This window comes from Crotalus tigris, unplaced genomic scaffold, assembly GCF_016545835.1.
Source record: "Crotalus tigris isolate CLP2741 ecotype Arizona unplaced genomic scaffold, ASM1654583v1 scf7180000017536.10889498, whole genome shotgun sequence".
Classification (NCBI taxonomy): domain Eukaryota; kingdom Metazoa; phylum Chordata; class Lepidosauria; order Squamata; family Viperidae; genus Crotalus; species Crotalus tigris.
This window is the reverse complement of record NW_024096460.1, coordinates 5,217,971-5,238,164: the sequence shown is the minus strand read 5'-3', so window position 1 is coordinate 5,238,164 and position 20,194 is coordinate 5,217,971. Positions and strand designations below refer to the sequence as shown.

Genomic DNA, 20,194 nt, shown 5'->3' with positions numbered 1-20,194 from the left:
AGCATCAATCAAGTGTGCTACTCTCTAATTCTAGAGAAGGAGATACATTTTAGGTTTATTTTTCAGTAAAAGTCTTTGTAACTAGCATGTTCCCCCTGCAGATGACACTTTCCATATTGTACCTACATGCTGAGGCCTGATTGCTACCCAGCCTGATCATCTCCAAATGACAGAAAATAGTAGTAGAATTTTAAAGAGCTGAAAAGCAAATCTGAGTGCATTATGCTGATTCTGAAGTGCACAGGAAGAAGCACTTTGGAATGCCAGGATGATTATAAAGAAGTTTCTCAAATAGTAGTTTCAGTATAATTTTCTAGCTCTTCTATCTGGCCTGTCTACAAACTTTGGATAAAAATCCAGCCATAAATACCTTTGGGGATTTTTTTTAAAAAAATCAGCAGGTGATGTGAAGATGTATTTAGCTTTTAATTTAGCTTAGGGTTAGAAACAAGCCTAGAAGCAGCAACCATATGAGCACAGCAAGATTTCTGTTTTTCTAAACTATGGTCAATGCCTTTCAGGTGCTAGAACTGAGAAGAAAGAAAAGCTGATATCTCTCAGTATTATCAATCTTATGAGGTGTTGATGCTCTTTACATCTAAAATTGTATAAGGATGCCAAACTCTAATGCATTCTCACAGGGCTTTTTTTGTCATAGAATGCCCAGAACGGAGTTCTGGCACCTTTTTTGGATGGAATCTTGTAAGGTAGGTAAGGCGGGTTGTATGACATGTGTAAGTTCTGGCACCTTTTTTTTTTTTTTTTTACAAAAAAGTACTGCATTCTCATATAATAGCATCAAGATCTTGTGACTTGTTATGCAATCTCATATAATAATTCCAAAATCTTGCCGGAAATATTAGTGAATTTGTGCAAGTGCCAAAATCAAAACTCCCAGGTTTCTACTTTGCCTTCTCTAGCATTGAATTAAGAAGCGGATGAGAGCTTCTTAAGAGACCTTTTCAGAGTCAAACAGAATCTTATAGCTATCACTCACCAAAGACATTTTCCTACCTTAGGCAAAGGATAAAATACAAATGAAGGTGAATATAGGTGTCCCAGGATAATATTGCAGGATCCAATCTCGGTCCAACACTGGGACTAGAGGTTTTATCTTCTGAGCTTTTGAACTCATGCTGAAGTTCTGAAGTTCTCTGAAGATGGGCTCCGCATGAGTCCAAAAGTTTGGAAGACAAAATTCTGGTTCCAGTGGCCAACCCAGATTGGATCCTGCAAAGGATAAAATACTTTTTTTCTTATTACATCTAAAGAATCTGTCCAGTTGCTTTATCTTAGCTTTATCTGTGCCATTTGAGGATAATAACCAATAACTTACATGATGGAAGACAGGTCAAGTGGCATCAATAGCTCTTCAAGGCTTTGCTTCTACCTACTAGAATATTCTGTCTCAGTCTCCTATTTCATTCCATCTTTACTCTTTCTCATTCTTGCTGAACCAGCAACCTCTGTCCACTTGAACAATTTATAAAGATGACAAACTCTAGCAGAAACCACACAGAAATCTCTATTCTAACCCACTGCATTATGGCATAGATTAAAATTCCTCAGTCCTATTGCTAAGACTGTAATTCAAGTCATTTGGGCACACAATTAAGACTGTTTGCTTCCCTTAGACCTACTTCAAAGCCTAACAGAAAAAGTAATTAGTGTAGCCAGTCTTTGTGTAAAAACACTACAGCAACATAGGTGTGGAAATAGGATGAGGGGAGTGTGAAGGTGGCAAAGGTAGGCAAATGACAAAATGTGAGTGATGACATCATCATACAAATGATGGGTCTTGCATACAAGCATCAGATGCCTGGACACACATACATAGTAGACACACATACATGATTTTCATTATGGTATCATCATGATTGTTGTTGACACCCTTACAAACAGGCACCCAGAACTTAAGGAGAGACAAAATTCTTAACAGTAAGCACCATACATTATGTTGCTATTCAGGAACCTCCACTCCAGCTGAGTTATATACTGTAGATGGTGAATAGCAGGAAGACACTATCATGCCTAAAAAGATGAGTCTATGATGCAAACCGCAATATACTAATAATTCCCAGCTTCAGCTAGATGTGAGACGTGGGAAACTCAGAGAATCATACTTTACAACATTAGTGTAGTGTTATGTGTTGAAGTAGCCCACAACTTAGCCATTCTTGAATGGTGAAATGCTAATCAATTAAGCCACCCATGTAAAAAAAAAAATCAATACATTTGAAACAGCCTTACATATTAAGTTTGGTTTCCTAGACTCCCGCTTTGAGAAATATATCTTATCCTGGAAGTCTGCATGGTCAGGAAATGCTTTAAAATTTACAGCAGTTCTGAGTCTTGGTGGCACCCGTGTGAGAGTATCGGAACTTGCAGCTGTGTTTTCATTTCTCTTTTATCTCTTCCCAGTTACTCAGCAAGGAGTAGTGTGAAATATGTCAGCTGCTCCTAAAAGTATGAGCAGAAACAGCTCTTCCAACAAATTCATAGAAGAGATTTATAAGAGGGCCTTCTCTGGTGCAATGAAATTATCTTCTGCTACAATATAGAGGGATCTCATGACTATGGCCAGTAGGATTAGAACTGTGGATATTTCACTTGCTATAAACAAAGTTTTTCTTTCCCCTCTATTATATGAAAATTGTTCAGGGAAACAAACACTAATTTCTCCTGGCCTACTGGAGTAGAAACCACAAGGAATGAAACAGGTGACAGATCGAAAACCGAGTTGTAGCTTTTGCAGTGGAAATGTCGCACTCTGTCTACATTGAATTGCTATTATCAAAATAACCTCTTTGTGGTATATTCATCTTTTTTTTAAAAAAATATTTTATTGGTTTTTTAATTTTTAAGAAAAAGTATTCAGGACACACTATGGTGTTTGGGTAATCAAACATTCAAAAGTAAAAACATAAATAAACAACTCAACTTAATGCATTCACTGTCCCTTCTCTACTTCCCTCAAATAACATAATACATTTAAAATATTCCATTTCTAAATTAAATTTCTATTACTACTAAGCCTGTTTTAAAACTTTATCAGTTTACAATTACCATAATCAAATTTAACTTTAAATCAACAAGTTATCAATTCAGGTATCCCTTCCAGATGTATTATAGTTCTTAATCTCTCTCATCCCTCCTTTTATCACCAATCTCATTTATTTCTTCTTCCACTACACAATAGCTATGTTAATTAAAAAATAATGTTAAACCTTAATTCATTTCAATTCATTACACAAACTTCAAATTTCATCCAATTGATTATCATACCTTATCACATCTATGTTATTGTACAAAAAGATCATCTAATTAATTTAAAACACTCCATTAATTATTAAAACCACCCCAATCTAAAAAGTCAACATTTTTTCAATTCCAATACATAATTTTCATCAAAATGAAATGAGCCGAGGTGGCGCAGCAGGTGGCGCAGCAGGTGGCGCAGCCGAGGTGGCGCAGCAGGTGGCGCAGCAGTTAGAGTGCAGTACTGCAGGCCACTTTAGCTGACTGTGTTCAACAGGTCAGCGGTTCAAATCTCACCGGCTCAAGGTTAACTCAGCCTTCCATCCTTCCGAGGTAGGTAAACTGAGGACCCAGATTGTTGGGGGCAATGTAAATATATACATACATTGCTTACTGGTGTACACCGCTTAGAGAGTGCTTGCACTTAAAGCGGTATATAAGTCTCATAAATAAATAAATAAATAAATAAATAAATAAATAAATAAATAAAATCTATTATTCCAAAAAGTACATTCTTAATCTATTAAAAATATCTGTTCTAAAAATGTTTTCTGAGGTTTTCGCGGGTGTTTGTATGTAAGTCTTTGGTTGTTTGGGTTTTCTCCCGTGTAAAATTGGAAGTGTCTTGGCGACGTTTCGACGAAGTCCCATTCATCACCTTCAGGCTGGTGCTTTCAGCTTCGTGCTTCTAGGAGCAATGTGTGATCGTAGCTGTTTCTTCCTTTTAACTGCCAGTGGGGGTATAAACTGATTGGATGAGAGCTTGGCTGTGTTCTGATTGGGTGGAGGTGTGTTCTGATTGGTTAGGAGCTTGGCTGTGCTCTGATTGAATGGGGGGTTGGCTGTGCTCTGATTGGTTGGGGGAGTATTCTGTTTGGGTGGGGGCTTTGTTGTGCTCAGGTTAGTCCACACATTGCTGCTCGAAGCACGAAGCTGAAAACACCAGCCTGAAGATGACGAATGGGACTTCGTCGAAACGTCGCCAAGACACTTCCAATTTTACACGGGAGAAAACCCGAACAACCAAAGACCTACATATATATAAGACCACACATTGCTGCTTGAAGCACGAAGCTGATTGGGTGGAGGTGTGTTCTGATTGGTTAGGAGCTTGGCTGTGCTCTGATTGGCTGGGGGGTTGGCTGTGCTCTGATTGGCTGGGAGAGTGTTCTGTTTGGTTGTACTCAGGTTAGTCTGAGTTGCAGAGGGGTTTAAGATTTTGGGCTGCCTTGCTATTTTTTGGCTTCGCATTCGTGGTCGTGCCTCCTCTTCATGGAGGGTGTCAGTTTGCTTCATGTATGGATTGGAGGGGTTTAAAGTGGCTAATGATGCAGCTGTGGTATGGCTTCTGGTTTGTGGTCGTGCCTCGTCATCGGTGTGGCTTTGGGTTTGTTTTTTGCGTGGATGTGTGGTGGTGACATCCTGTGTGGTTTTTGTGAGTGTGGGTCTGTTATCATTTTTTGTGTTAGGGAGTCGTTTGTCAATAAGGGCAGGTTTCCAAATGGCTGGTAGGCGGGAGGTATCATCTCGCTTGTTCATGCTGTGTGGGCGTTTTTCTATCTCGATGGCTTGTCTGATTATTCTGTTATTAAAATGTTCACTTTTGGCAATGGTTCTGGTATTTTTAAAGTCAATTTCATGTCCTGTGGCTTTGAGGTGTTGGACCAGGGAAGATGTTGGTTCCTCTTTTTTGACTGAGTTCTTATGTTCTTCAATGCGTGCACTTATTCTTCTGTTGGTTTGTCAGGAATATATATATATTCCTGCTTCTAACTCTAAATCATAATCTTTAAAACAATCCATAAATCCAACATTGCCTTTTAATCTATTACACAATTTTAAATTTCTCTTTTCAGTCTAATTCTGGCTTTTTTTCTGTGCCAGGCAGGTTTCCATAAAGACGCTTCCCTTTCAGTTAGTAGATCTATTTTTGTTGCTTGCAGTAGCCTTTGAAAGGATAGAAATCCCATCCTCTGCATTAGACATCTATTTCTCTCCTCCTTGAAGCATTGTTGCTTTGTAGTTTGAAATCTCAGTCTTTGCTTCTTCTGTTCCTCTAAGTTGCAGATGGAAAGTTTATAAGATAGAATAAGTTCCTCTTTTATCTCTATTGATTCCTCTTCTAGTATGATTTGATTTATACTTTAGTCAGATGTAGCCTGGACATCCATTTGAACATTTGAAGTGAAATTTCTGGATCTTAGTTCTGTAGTAAACTTTTTCATTGTAGCACATATTTCTGCAGTAGCCTCATAGAACTTTTCCAATATAAGCGTACAGTTTAATTGTGACTGAGGTTTCTCCATTTTGATAGTGATTAAAAAGAGTCTCTTTTTTCTTTTTTGTGGGGGCTATATTTGATATAATTTAGGCAATATCCATCCCTACAGTTCCCACAACTGCACAGCTTATCTTTTCCCTTCAAATGAATTTTGAAGGTCAGGTCTGTTTCATCTTCAAACCAAGTAACCAGAAGTTGCAGTATTAATTTTTTGCCACTAGATGTCCTTAGTAAATTAAAAAAGGTCTTTTCCAGACACCATTTCTTTTTTCTATCTTTTAAAATATAATGTGAAAAAGAAATAATCTTCCAGCATAGGATGATAGTACAGTTCTTAGAAAGAGAGGAAAAGATTTTTTTTTTCTGTACCCCAAAAAATATAGAAGTAAAATATAGTCTTTAAAATGTTGTTCTATTTTTATAGAACATCTTTCTTCCCAAAGAATGTAGAAGCTGCCTTTTCAAGCCAGGGAAATAATTCCAACAAGGCTCTTTCAGGTACCAAAAACAAAATAAAATAGAGAGAATAGCAAAGAAAAATCTCACCTGGATTCACTACGGGGGTTCTTACAGCTTAGATATTCTTTGACTTGCGGTTTGAAGCCATTTTACTGCCCGATCTTCTTCTCTGTGGGCCCTCAGAGATGGCTCGGACAGCTGAAAGGGCCACCACTCCTCAGCAGCCGAGAAGAGCCTCCTCGACAGAAGTCATACCCTCCAGGGTGACTTTTGACCCGCAGAAGGGTCTACTGGTGGAGGGAAGGCTAGCCGACAAGATGAGTCTCCCCGTATGACTAGGGGCACCGCGAACCGGAATGGTATATTCATCTTGATGAGTGAATCACCTGAGCAGCCTCTGTTGAAGATGGTGTAACTATTTCCTCCTCCTTTTTTTGTTCAGTATTATTTTGTTTTTAAAATTTTAAAGTAGTTTGTACACTTGAAGACATTGTAAAATGCCTTGAAAATACGTAGTGGAACCAGGATATAAGTGTCTCAAGTTAGTAATCATTACTGAGTAAAAAAAAAAAGTGCTTTTGGAAAACTGACTACAATTTTTCTCCTCTTTAACTTCTGAATTAAGGTTTGAATTTGGTCATGAACTGCTGAATCGAATATGATGATGCCCAACCTTAATAAAATCTAAACCAATCAGATGAACAGACTGAGATTCATCTAATGCAATATATTTGATTTCATAATCCTTACGTATTTCATCAAAATAGCCCAAAGATGAATAAGCCTATTGTTTCTAAAATCATGTGTTCTTTTAATATCACATAAGAAGTTTTAAAGTCATGGTCAGCCAAATGTTAGGCTTACTTCTAGATTAGCTTTGCTTGGCAAGAGATTATTCCAGACAAATCTTTTTAGATAATGTTTTGCTTTATGCATGTGTCTCTTGCTATGTTACTCATGCTTGTCTTGGTTATACAAGATCACAGCGGTAGTTTAATGTAATGAGGTTATGAAAAATATTTGCCAAGTAAAAAAAAAAAGGGGGGGGGGTTGGGTTGCCAAATTTCTCTCTTGTGTACAATTTGTCAATTACAAAAGCATTCCAGCTTGCAAAAAACAAAAAAGCAACCCTTTTCTATATTCTTGCAAAAAAGAATATGAATGTATCCATATAGTTACTGGGAGTTCAATTTTCAATTGAGGCACATTTAACTTATTGAGCCTAGACCAATCTGCAAATAAGTTGAGAACTCAGTCCAAAAACTTTATTTAATAGCTAATAGCTAATCTTGAAGGTAGGATGAAATGAAGAAGGCATTAGAAAATATATATATTTTTAGAATCTCTATTTAACTACCATGTCTATGTTGTAAATTGTAATATTTCTTAGCTGAGTATATTTGTATTATACATTGTTTTTATAATCTCATTTATCACAATTATTGCCCAATCAAATAAGTGAAAAACCATCAAAGGACTTTTCTTGAAAAACCACAGTTCCCAAGATTGTCTGCATATCTGTCGTAGGGTTAGCCCAATGTCAGCAAATCTGAAAAAAAATAATTGGATGTGAAGACTCCCTAAAACAATGGTTCTCAATCTTTTTAATGTCGCGACCCCCAACCGGTCGTAAGTCAAGGACTACTCAACCGGTCGTAAGTTGAGGACTACTCAACTGATGCAGCACCGTTTGCAGAATGGGACTTTTGGCGGGCTCAGCAGGGCAGAGACACCCTGGACAATTCCTATTGACTTTTGAAAGCCAATAGAATTAGACTCTATTCAAGAGAGTCTATTCTATTGGCTTTCAAAAGCCAATAGAATAAAAGGGAGTAGCACAGCTAAGGAAAAGGGAAAAAAAATGGCGGACTGCGTTGTTTGGTGACCCCGGTGAAATGATCGTTCGACCCCAAATGGGGTCCTGACCCACAGGTTGAGAACCACTGCCCTAAAATTAGTATGAGATAATTTTTTTAAATAGCAATAGACTCTAAAAACAATACAGAGAAGAGCAACAAAGATGATTAAAGGTCTGGAGACTAAACTGCCTGGTGAATGGTTGATGGAATTACATATGTCTAATATAACAAAGAGAAGGGCTTGAGTTGACACCAATCTTCTAGTGTTTGAGGGCTCTCACAGAGAAGAGGAGATCGACCTATTCTCCAAAGCCCCAGAGAGCAGGACAAGAAGGAATAGATCGAAGTTCATTAAAGAGAGATCCAGCCTAGCACTAAGGAGAAATATCCTGCCAGTGAGAACAATTAATCAGTGGAACAGTTTTCTTCTAGAAATTTTGGATGCTCCATTATTGGAGGTTTTCAAGAAGAGATTCTTTGTCTGGAATGGTTTAAGATCTTCTGTTTGAGCAAGAATTGGACTAGAAGACCTCCAAAGTCCCTTCTAATCTTGTTATTCTATGTTCTATATCAGAGGTCCCCAACCTTTTGGGCACCAGGGACCGTTTCCATGGAGAGAGGGTTTTCCGCGGACTGGAGGGTGCTTGGTTTTGTGTGCTGCTTGCATCCCATGGATGGGGCTTTGCTTGTTTGTGTGGATCAGTTGCTGGCATGCTGTGGCCTGATACTGGTCGATGGACCAGGAGTTGGGGAATCCTGTTTTATATTACAGCAATAACAATCAATATCTTCTAAGTACTAGGATGTAAACAGTGAGTATCGCTATTTATAGATTGAGTAGAAACTGGTCTCTACATTCTATATTGGAAAATACATCAACCTGACAATGTCATTATGTACTGCATTAAGACTGAGAACATACATATTTCCATTTGTATTGTTGCTTTTATCATGGTAGATTGCTCTGCTGCTGATACAGTTAATACCTCCATAGACTGACTTTGTAAAAAAATATAGCTATACAAGACTGAAGGAATCTGTAGGAACAATCATTCTTCTTGTTTGTTCTAATAATTATCATGTTATGGATGTGGTAATTGCTTTTTAAGTAAGATAAATTTCCTGCTTTTGACACTGAAACAGCTATAAATTTCTATATCCTGTTCTCACTGAAAATCTGGAAAGAAAATAATTTTATTATGGTTTCAGGAATATAAATTTTGAGATCCTATTTAACTAACTGAAACCAATGAAGTATAATGCTTAATTTTTAATGGATCATGCTCTTTATTTTATCCTGACATGAAATTTTACAGCCCAAGGTGTTGTAGAGAAGCTGCTTGAGGAATATATTCAATGTAATATTGCATCAGTTATGTGTGTGTGTGTATACACACACATACAATGAGAAAGAGAGTTGTCATAGGATATTGAAAAGCTTAGTAACATGAAGATTCTGCAATTCAATAGATACTTATAAAAGTGATTAGAATGGTCTTCCCTGAGCTAGGAAAGAGGAGTGAGCTTTCAGAAACTCTTCAAAATACTTTCAGAACATCTGGAGATCCTTCCCTTATTTCCTAGGTTCTTGATTACATCTCCTGATCATCCAAGGATGTTTACAAAGCTAATAAAAAAAGCTCCACTCTAGCTGATAGTCTTTGCTGACATTTGTGGAACATGCTTTTTTTTTTTTTCCCTGAAGAGCTCTGCAAAACTTGGGTATAGATGGCTGTCAAGAGTTTGACATGAATATTCATTCTGGAACTGAGTACATGTATTGTTACAATGTGCAAAACTCCAGAGCACATAACTTAGATGCCTTCCTGGTTCCTGGCCAAGAAAGAGGCCAACTTATACATCATCTGAGAGGTTTGCAAAATTTCTAGTGTCTTTCCAGTTTCTAGCTTCTGCCATTTATTTTGAGGTTGAGAGATCAGAGACGTTTTCTTCAAAACATAGTGGGCTTTTTAAAATAATGAATTCATGCTAAAGAGTCGTAATAAACTCTTTGAAAATGCATATTTTGCATTTTAATAAAAATAAAAAAACCTCAACAATTATATATATAATGACTTTTCAGAAATTTTCAATGAAGAATAACTACGTTTTATTGTAACTATATAATCTACATCTGAAAGCAATTTCTTCATAAATCACAAGCTACATCAAGTCCTCAGTTCACAGAGTAATGAGGGCCATAAATTTATCTTTCCCACATTGAAGGGCTAGCTCCTTAACAAAAAGAAGAACACAATCAATCCATTTCCATCATCCAGCTGTCAATTTCCATGTACTACGTATATAATTCAAAATAATATGGGGATTCAAAAATATTAAATTTTTTCTCAAAGTCAAATAAATGTAAATTATTACTTCTTCCCTGAATAGGACCCAGCAAAAACATGTGTTAAGTGTTATTCTTGCTGCATGTTCAGGAGCACAATGATTTGCTCACTGCTATTCTGTACAAATGTGAAAGGGTCTAATAAATCCAAATGATTGTTGTTGAATAAACTGTACTCTAAGGACCATCCAAACTATAATGCAATCTGCTTAATAAAATTAGCAAATTATACTAATTGGATAAAATATTATCTAGTTTGAATACCTTTGATAAAACAATGTAAAATGTAAAGCTCAAGCCAATGGAGCCTGGAATGATATTAGTAAAACTGAAATTTTGAAGTTGGCACCAAAGCACAACCAAAGATATGTAGGCATTGATCATGACATTTATATATCTCTCTTTTTTAAAAAACAAGTTTTATTAATTTTCCATTTTTACAAACCTTCGAGTATTTAAGGAAGCAACATGGTGGTTGGGTAATACATAGTCCAATAACACACTTATCCATACATTTATCAGTTTACATCATCAAAAATTTCCTCTCTGTTTCCCTTAGTCATTATACCAAATGCAAATTAGTAGGTTGCTAGTTATAACTCAATCATTTAAAACATTTATAAACAACTTTTAGATTATATATCTCCAAATCCTGTTTTTGACTTTTTTCTGGTTTCAATTAGAATATTCCAGTTGGCTTACTGTCCAATAAAGTTTAAGTTTCAGATAGCCCACGGTTCCCTTAATTCATACAAAATAATATCATATCTAAAATACATTTATTATTTATTCCAGCAAATTCTTAATTTATTTCACCATCATATTCTAATTCTCATTTTAATATCATCGCTTATTCTAAATCCATCTTCTATTTATAATTCAAAACAATTATTTAAGTAACTAATTTATTTCCCTTATAGATATAAATCCTAACTATTAAATCCAATAATATCTTTTAAAATCTCCTTCTGTTGTTTTTTGAAGTGTGGATTCCTCTAATGGGGTTAAAGTTGCATTTTGTGGCTTTAAAGTGGCACATAAGTCTTTGATACTAGAATTCATTAGCTCAGTAGCCTCTAAATTTTTTTCAAGTATAAGTTTGACACTAGACTGTGGGTGGTATTCCTCCATTTCTGTAATGTTTACAGTCCTTTAGTGGAGGCTATTTTTAATAAGAGTCAATAATTGTTCACCTCCTCTATAAAGAAATATTTTCACCACCCAACTGTTTCAATTTCTTATCTTTTGGTTGCTGTCAAGGACGAATTTTAGTCTCAGAGATCTCCCAGTCAGAAAAAATTTGTTCCACTTGCTGTACCACATTTGACCACTAGATGTCCCCAGTGACATACAAAATAGGGCTTTTTTCCAGTTCAAGAGAGGAAATAAAGAACATTCCTTCCCCTCCCCCCCAGTTAACAAAAAAGTAAAGCAGTAAGTTTTTATCTAGATACAGAGCTTTTAGGGAGCCCAGGTATCCAGCTATTACAAGTCCAGGTAAGTGGTCATTTAATCTTGTTGTTCCTTTTTTTGTGTGTGTATTTCTTGCTTTATGTTCCCGGAGTGAACAAAAGCCGCGGAATTCAGCTGGGGGAAAGGGGTATTTCAAAATTTTTTTACGGGAAAATAGTTGGGAAGGAGAAAAGGAAAAATAGGGTCTCACCCAACTCCTCCAGTTGCTTTTTCATGCTTAGTTGGTGCTTGGGCTTTCGGCTGGTTGGACTAAGTGAGCGGCCATGTTAATGGCTGCTCTTTTCCTCTTCGGTCCTGAGGAGTTACTGCAGATCAAATGGAGAGGCTGCTGCCCTTCCGCGATCCAGGAAGAGTCCCCCCCCAACAGTAGTCTCCCCTCCAGGGTGACTTTTGACCCTTTCCAGGATCTTCAGAAGGAGAAAAACCGGACGGTGGGGAGAGGGATCTCTCTGCGTGTCCACCAGTGTCGAAAACCGGAACTGGAAGGGGGCTGTTAGGAAGATCGAGTGTGAAGGGAAGTCAGATAATGCGAGTGTTTGCAGGATGTCTGCAATAGAACCTCGGAGGAGAGAGCAAGAACATGATGGTGATGGATGCCGAAAGGGTGTAGGGGAGAGGAAATTCAGCTGTGCAGAAGGTTCCAAGGGAGTGAAAGAGCGGGGGAAGCAGCTTAATGATGATGATTACATACTGGATTGGGGAAAGATCAAATGCCCTCTTGAATTACAGAGATAGAGAGGTGGGAAAATGAAAGCTAGTGCGCATGTGGATGGGGGGAATGAAGACAAATTGGATGATTGTCTAATGATTGATACAGGTACAACGATTGGCCGGTTAGGACCTGTTACACGATCCAGGAGCCTGGCGCAGGTGCTGGCCTGATTATAAATGTCTCTCCCATTGATTCTTTTGTACCTTGATGATGTTGGCAGGAGCCAACGAAAGCTAGGTCTGCTTTTTTAAAAAACTTTAAAATGTTTTATATTTAAACTTTTAGCGTTTTATAAAACTTTTAATGTTTTACTTCTTCCTGGTGCTCACGTTTTGTTTCTCAACATGCACACACCCAGGAGTCATTCTTTTATCTTTAGCATTATTTCTAATATCTATCTATCTATCTATCTATCTATCTATCTATCTATCTATCTATCTATCTATCTATCTTAAGGGGCAAAGAAAAGTAAAACTTTTATAGCAATAGCACTTAGACTTATATACCACTTCACCTTTACAGCCTGATCACAGAAGGATGGAAAGCTGAGTCAACCCTGAGTCAGAATTAAACTGCTGGCAATCAGCAGATTTAGCCTGCAATACTGCATTCTAACCACTGCACGACCACAGCTCCTTATAGATATTTAGATCTAAATCAGAGCTATTTTCTTGTAAGGGTTAATGGCAGCAGACTGGAAACTGGAAAATTGTGAATTCTAGTTTTGCATTACAATGAACCCAACTTGGTGACCTTGAGCTAATAACTCTCTCTCAGCCCTAGGAAGGAGACAGTGACAAACCAAAATCTTGCCAAGAAAACTGCAGAGACTTTTCCAGGCAATCTTCAGGAATCAAGACCAAATCAAGGTCTAATTATATTTAAGTTTATAGATGTCTAATAATTTTATAAATTAAGTTTCTAATATATATAAGTTTCTAATTACATTTAGCCCACAGTGAATAAAAGATGCCATTTTTGCATTTCCTGGACACTAACCCAACATTTTCTAGCAATCTGCTGAATCAGATCAAGACAACCTTCTCGAGATGGCATCTCCATCTTTAGGTTAAACTTCACATTTTCTTATTTCCTGCCACCTTATGGTCCAAACAAACCTGGAAAGTGCTACGCTAAGAAGTTTGGTATAGGACAAAGAAGGGAATAATATTACAATACAGTTTATTGGTAAGAGAGTTGAGAATCAGCTGCTTTTTGCCAACCCGCCCAGGCAAAGCAAATGTTTTATAAAAATTGGATTCAGCTGCTATTATACACACTTTGTTTTTCCTTTTAGAAAGGAAATATTTGGGTCATTTAAGGGAAACATCACCCATTTTTCCCCCCTGTGATGATTCTTTCCAGTGTTTAAAAGTGAATAGGGGAATAACCTTTGAATAGAAAATAAGCAAACAAAAGTTTTCTATTACCTTGCTTCCATTATATTTTGAGATTTAAATTGCTTTCTTTACATCTATCCACCATCCCATAGCCTGTTGTTCTTGGTGGATTGTTTATGATAATATCTTAGCATGGGATTATATATACACATGTTGAAAAGTGTGCTCATTTTACACACAATAACTGGAAGGGTTTCTACAGACTTTTCTTCCTCTCACCCTCCTCCTATTCTCTATTCTAATCAAAATCAAACTGCTTGTTCTTGGGGTATTTTTGTTTAGTTCTTAGAATTGAGTGAAAAGAATAAGGAATGTTTGGCATTTGTGGGAAGAAAAATATCCCAGAAGCTCAAATGTCTGGATTCCATAACTTCAGTAAAAGTAATGGTTCCCCCAGTGCCTACATAACCATAAAAGGACTTTAAAGAGACGCTGCTTTAAGGAGCTGCTTTACATTCCTCAAAACATTTGGTTTGAAATAATACAGATATATTTTCAGGGCCTAGCACCTGGTATCTTTGTAACTCAGGGCCCAGGTAGCACCCATTTCTGATACCTGTTCAGGTTCTTCCATTGAAAAACAAATGATGGACTTTGTTGCTCCAAGTGCACAAAAGTAATTATAATCCTCATGGATTGAGCCAGAGATGCATAACCCATGATCTGTAGGCCATCTAGATTCTAGATTATGTCTGAAAGGGAGCCCCCAAAACTATACTGTTAGAAGTAATTGTCATATGCTTTTATACTTGGGGAACAAGAGAAGTAAAATAGATGTGACCATTTCACCTATTTACCTTTATAAACTTGCAAGAAAATATTTAAGAGATATATACCTCCCGAGACTGCATAAAACCAAAGTTCTTCTAATCTAGTACAATCTTCTGTTTTTATAGTGACCAATTAGAAAATCCTGAGACAAAACATTAGTTCAATCACTCAATCCGGTTTTCTAAAGGTTAATGTTTTGTGGGCTGCAATTTTAATGGACATGTGCATGATATGAGTTAGATATCATATTCATTTCCCACAATGCCCTTGAAGTAGCATCACTCTGAGTGTTCATGGTAAATTTTTACTGCAGCTGAATTTAGCAATCCAGTACAGATTGATTGCTGAGACTGGGCCTACCACTAAGGACCAAGGGTGCTCAGAAGGCAGGAGTCCCATTATATTGCCCAGTACGTTTGGAGCCAGTTCTTTGCAGTTGCACAGTTCTAAGCTTATTTTTCTTTTGTCTTTGCTGTTCTCCTATTGTAGGCAAATAAAACTCCACAGATTGATTACTTATTTATTGGCTTATTTCTTTCCAAATTTTGTTGTACAGATTTTCTATAACTAATTTAATTAATGAAATTAATTAACTGAATTGAAGTGTAAGGTACCAAAGCTTTTAGTTGAAATGTATTTTTTCTGCCTCTTAAACCTATCCAATGGAATACATGCCTGCATTGGTAAAATCCTGAATCTTCTCTACTTTGTGTGACCAAGATTTGTTTCTGTGGTATGCTACATTCTATGCATGTGCTTTTGATCATTGGTGAATTAATATAATACAAAATGAAACATTATATTATATGCACATTTCATTATCTTTTAAAACAAAATTATCTTACTGATGAACTTATACACATTGATAATGCTGGATGGAAATGAACATGAATCAACTGAATGTTGTGTCTCAGTCGGTCCTATGACAATGTTTTTTTTACAGTATAGTTTGGCACAAATGATTTGCCGGAATTCTTCTGAGAAAGTTGTGAGCAAACAAATTGAGTGGACAATTACTTTAATCTTCTCTAATGATGCAGAAGTTCTTCAGCAATGTCATTGTCATGGTTCCGACAGATGAAACTCTTCAAAAGAAGAGGCATTGTTTACTTTAAAGAATCTTTTATTTGAGAAACAAAGTATTGGCACTACATAGTTTAAACCAAAAACTAAATTCCCCTCCCCCTAGATACAAAGTAACAAAGCACAATTCCTTCCTCCAATAAACAGTCATAAATCACATTCCCCAATTAAGCTTGAAGTGCGGGCTTTCTCCCCAGCTCTCCAGCCTGCCAAAACTCTATCAACTTTGGGCCCAATGACCTTAGGTTCCTACGGCTGAGATTATTGTTATGACTATCTGGACTTTCATCCACATTTCCCCTCCCACCATCAAAAAAGCAATAGAGGAAAATGGCTGCATTTCCATCTGTTGTCAAAGCCAGAACATCTGATGTTAGCAGCGTTGACATCCATGTAGACAGGACTTTGTCTTAATAGAAATAGTGGCATCAGTAATAAAATTGCCCAGGGAGAGGATTTTTCTCATGAAGTCTTTTCTTAGAACTTAATTGAAGTGTGTGTAGCCAAGAAAGATGCAGACCACAGAAGAGTTAATTATAGAGTGAACAGCATAACATTCTCACATACAGTTTCTCTCAGACATTTTCTAACCCTATAAATGCAGGAGCATTTCACTCCACCCACAAGAATGTAGTTGAATATTCTCTATTGCTTTGAAAGAATTTCTAAAACATGTTTATCTATTTTGCCTGAAAAAAATGCTAGGAAATTTCTTAACTTAGCACTATCCAGAAGTAACTTTCATTAAACTCAGCAGTTAATTTTAAATATATATGCTTAAACTATATTACCAAATATCTTACATTCCAGAACTCTGTATATTGATATATGTAATTTTCATTTTATTTTGGAAATAAGGCCATGTGATTCAAAAACTAAAATTTAGAGGGAATTTTAATCAGGAACTGTAATTCTAATCATGTTGTCACAAGGCTAGGCAGTTTGGCAGTGGACAACAGCATGTGCTGAATTCATCTGATTAGATCTTGGCTTATAATAATAGATAAACCAATGGTTGCAGTTCTCCTTGAGTATCAATGGCAGCTGAGATGATTTACATGGACTTTAACAGATTCTGTTAGTAACTGTATTGCCAGCTAAGCCTGGAACAGCATAGCTGAACATCAGTGTGGTGTAATAATAATGGTTGATGGTCAGAATAGGAAAAGGCTTCCTTGCGGGAAGCAATTATCTTACTAATTCTACAGTATAGTCACTATTCCCCACAAATTAAAGCTAGAAATATAATATATGGGTTGCAAAAAACAGGTTATGCAACAGATGGCAGCAGAGAGATAATAATTTGCAGCTGTTCTAATGGTTTTCTGAATTTTTCTATTCCCAAACTCAAGGAGAAAGCCCATCGAGGAACCTGAAAAATTTGAAAGCCCGATGCCCTAATTAGGCTGATTCCTTTGAACTATCTTCCCAATACTCCCTATGATTTAATCATAAATTCTTCAAGTCAGCAACAATATCAATGATTGTATACAATATGTTGCTTTAAAGGCAAGTTATATTACAATTTAATGCATATTTTGCAATGGCTCTTCCAGAATTTTTTAGCCTTGATCACATAAAAGCCGGATCAAGATCAGAACATTAGGTATTTACAGCAAGGGAATCAATTCTTCTTTCAGACTCTCAGTTTAAGAAAACGTAAAATACTGTGTCTATTTACTTATTTCTTAGAACTAAGGGATTAAGCCCCATTAGGGTTAGACCTCTGTGTGCTTAGTGACTGAGGAACAATGAATATTAAATAAGAAAAATAATTTTTGGAATGTTCTTAAATGACACAACTAATTAAAGGTCAATATATTTATGTGTGCTATGTATTTTACTTCTATTATATATTGTTATTATTGTATTTGTTAACCAACCTTCAACTCCATATTTGGGAATACATTTGATAATCCAAGTTTATTCACTTGATTGCATGATTTTGTAAATCAATTTTCTCATATTAATACATTTACTAATGGCTTGCTAAGAAGCAAATATTTGGTTTATACATCCCCCGCCAATGCTCCACTGCCCAAATATTGTAACTTCTTGATCTCTTATGAGACATATTCTACCAAGCAGCAAACACTTGCCTTTTGTTTGATTTATATACCACCAGGGGTTCAAGGCAACATGCACTGTACTGCTTTCTATACTTCTCTCCCCACAGCAACAATTTTGCAAGTTTGGGTGATCTGAGATAGGGTGATAAGCCCAAAGTTATTTAATGGGGTTCCATTCCATATGGATTTGAACATGACAGGCCAGATAGGAAACGCAAGCAGATACGCAAATTCTACTTTATTGTAAAATTACATTAAGTGAATCTTGTAGCAGTAGCAATATTACTTAGACTTATATACCTCTTCACAATGCTTTACAGCCCTTTCTAAGTGTTTCACTGAGTCAGTATATTGTCCCCAACAATCTGGGTCCTGTTTTATCCACCTCGGAAAGATGGAAGGCTGAGTCAACCTGGAGCCCGTGAGAATCGAACTGCCAAACTGCAGTAGGCCAGCAGTCAGCAGAAGTAGCCTGCAATACTGCATTCTAATCATTGCACCACCATGGCTCTGAAAGTACAGATTGAGAAATTAGATTTCCTTCTGATCCTCTTTCTCTGTCCATTATTATTTTTTTTCAAAAAAGTTTTTATTTTCCAATTATCAATTACATAAACAAAAAAGAAGAAATTTCACATTTAACAAGATAAAATAAATACACCTAGATGTCGCCTGCCCATCCCCCCGAAACTGCATCCGCCCTCTCTTATACTCTCCCTTACTTCCCTCCTCCTTCTCCCTCCCCTCACCTCTCTCTCCCTTCCCCCTCTCCTCTCACCATCCTACTTCCTCCCAAACCTTTCTCCTCCTCTCTCTCTCTTTCTCTGTCCATTATTGTGGACTATGGCCTCTCTTATCTCAACATTTCCTAGGTTGCAGCTTTCCAACCTGCTTCTCAGGGTCTTTTCCCCATACAATTATAGAACCTTAACTTCCTAATCCCAGTTTAGCACTATCATCACATCATTCACTGACTCTTTAGTAACAATACAATTTAGCAAACATACTATTTGCCTGGCATCTCTAAGTTATGGGAAGAGAACTTAAATACAAGGTAATTTATTTGATCTTCCTATATCAAAATACTTCTGATGTAGCTTTAAATGAGCACACAACACTTCGATTTTTGTATTTAACATGACGGGATCCTTCAAGCACTGCTAATGTCATATTTTTCTGAAGGTGTTATTTATTTATTTATTGTTACAGAGGAAGTGATCATAGATTTCCTTCCAGTATCTTGAAATTACAACTGTATTGGCGTTTTTGATAATACAAAAACAAATATTTGCAAATGAAAATATCCAGTTGGTAGGCAGTTTAAAAAGAATGGAACAAAACTTAAGGGCCACAGGCAAAAGAGACTAAATTGCACACCAAGTATTAAAAGCTACAAACCTGGATTATATTTCCATGAAATAAAGGTTACCTTATTTTGGTATCCTATGGCAAGAAAAAGCAAAGAATTTGGAAAAAAAAGTCTCAGTATATCAACTTTTATTATAATTATGCTTTTGCATGTGGGAGGAGCAGAATTAAAATTGGATGAAGCTAAAAATATTGCATGGTTTCCTGAGATTTAAACTTCACATTGTTACAAAATCTTAGGTGAAAAATAAACTGTAATTGCTTCTGACATTTCTCTTGCTATGTGAAATGGAAATTTTCACAGAACTGCCAAAAGACAGAAATAATAAGGAGCTGATAAAGGCAGATAGGGATTCTTTACATTTCCTGTTTTTCAGAAACCTGTTTTATTCTTGTTTATCTGTGACAGGGGGAAGGAATCAGACTCTGCTGAGAGAAAACACCACGCATTGAGTGAATAGAGGGAGGCAAGGCTATCTATGGAGTATGAAGAAATGATAAAACACAGTGGCCATTACAGTAGCTGCACATCGTGTTCAGACTATGGCTTGCAATTCCTACAATGATTTTTAAAGCTTTTTATTCTAGTGTCAGCTCCACTCAATGTTTCTCAAAAGAGAATGCAAGGAAAGGACCTTTAAGCCTCCTCACTCCAGCACTGCAATTAGCAAGGAAAAAAAGCCATCGTCGTCGTCATCATCATCATCATCATCATCATCATATTTTCATAGTGCTAAATCAAGCACTGAACCTGGAATGACCTTCCTTCCTTCCTTCCTTCCTTCCTTCCTTCCTTCCTTCCTTCCTTCCTTCCTTCTTCCATTCCTCCCTCCCTCCCTTTCTTTCTTTCTATTCCATGATTTCCTCCCCTCTTTTCCTCTCCAAAATCCTCCCTTCTTCCAGATATACTTTATAAAATCTTTTGATCCGACTATAAATCTTTTGATCTGCACTGATAATAAAAGATGACCAACCTTTGTGGTGTTAAGTTCCTAATTATTGCGGTAGAATCTGAGATTAGAAAGATGAAGCTTCTGCCGATTGTTTAAATCTTGAAGGAATCTGCAGCATTTAAAGACAACGATCTTGAATCAACCTGAAAAAATGAATGGCC

General features: G+C 36.7%; 1 long non-coding RNA gene across 1 annotated transcript in view; it reads left to right on the top strand.

The window, feature by feature from the left end:
* Positions 1–19,890, top strand: part of LOC120312500 — a 38,513-nt gene extending 18,623 nt beyond the window's left edge. Inside the window, exons 3-4 of the long non-coding RNA XR_005557914.1 lie at positions 13,167–13,258; positions 19,490–19,890. This is a non-coding gene — a long non-coding RNA (uncharacterized LOC120312500). The remainder of the gene's footprint in view (positions 1–13,166; positions 13,259–19,489) is intronic.
* Positions 19,891–20,194: the final 304 nt, after the last annotated feature.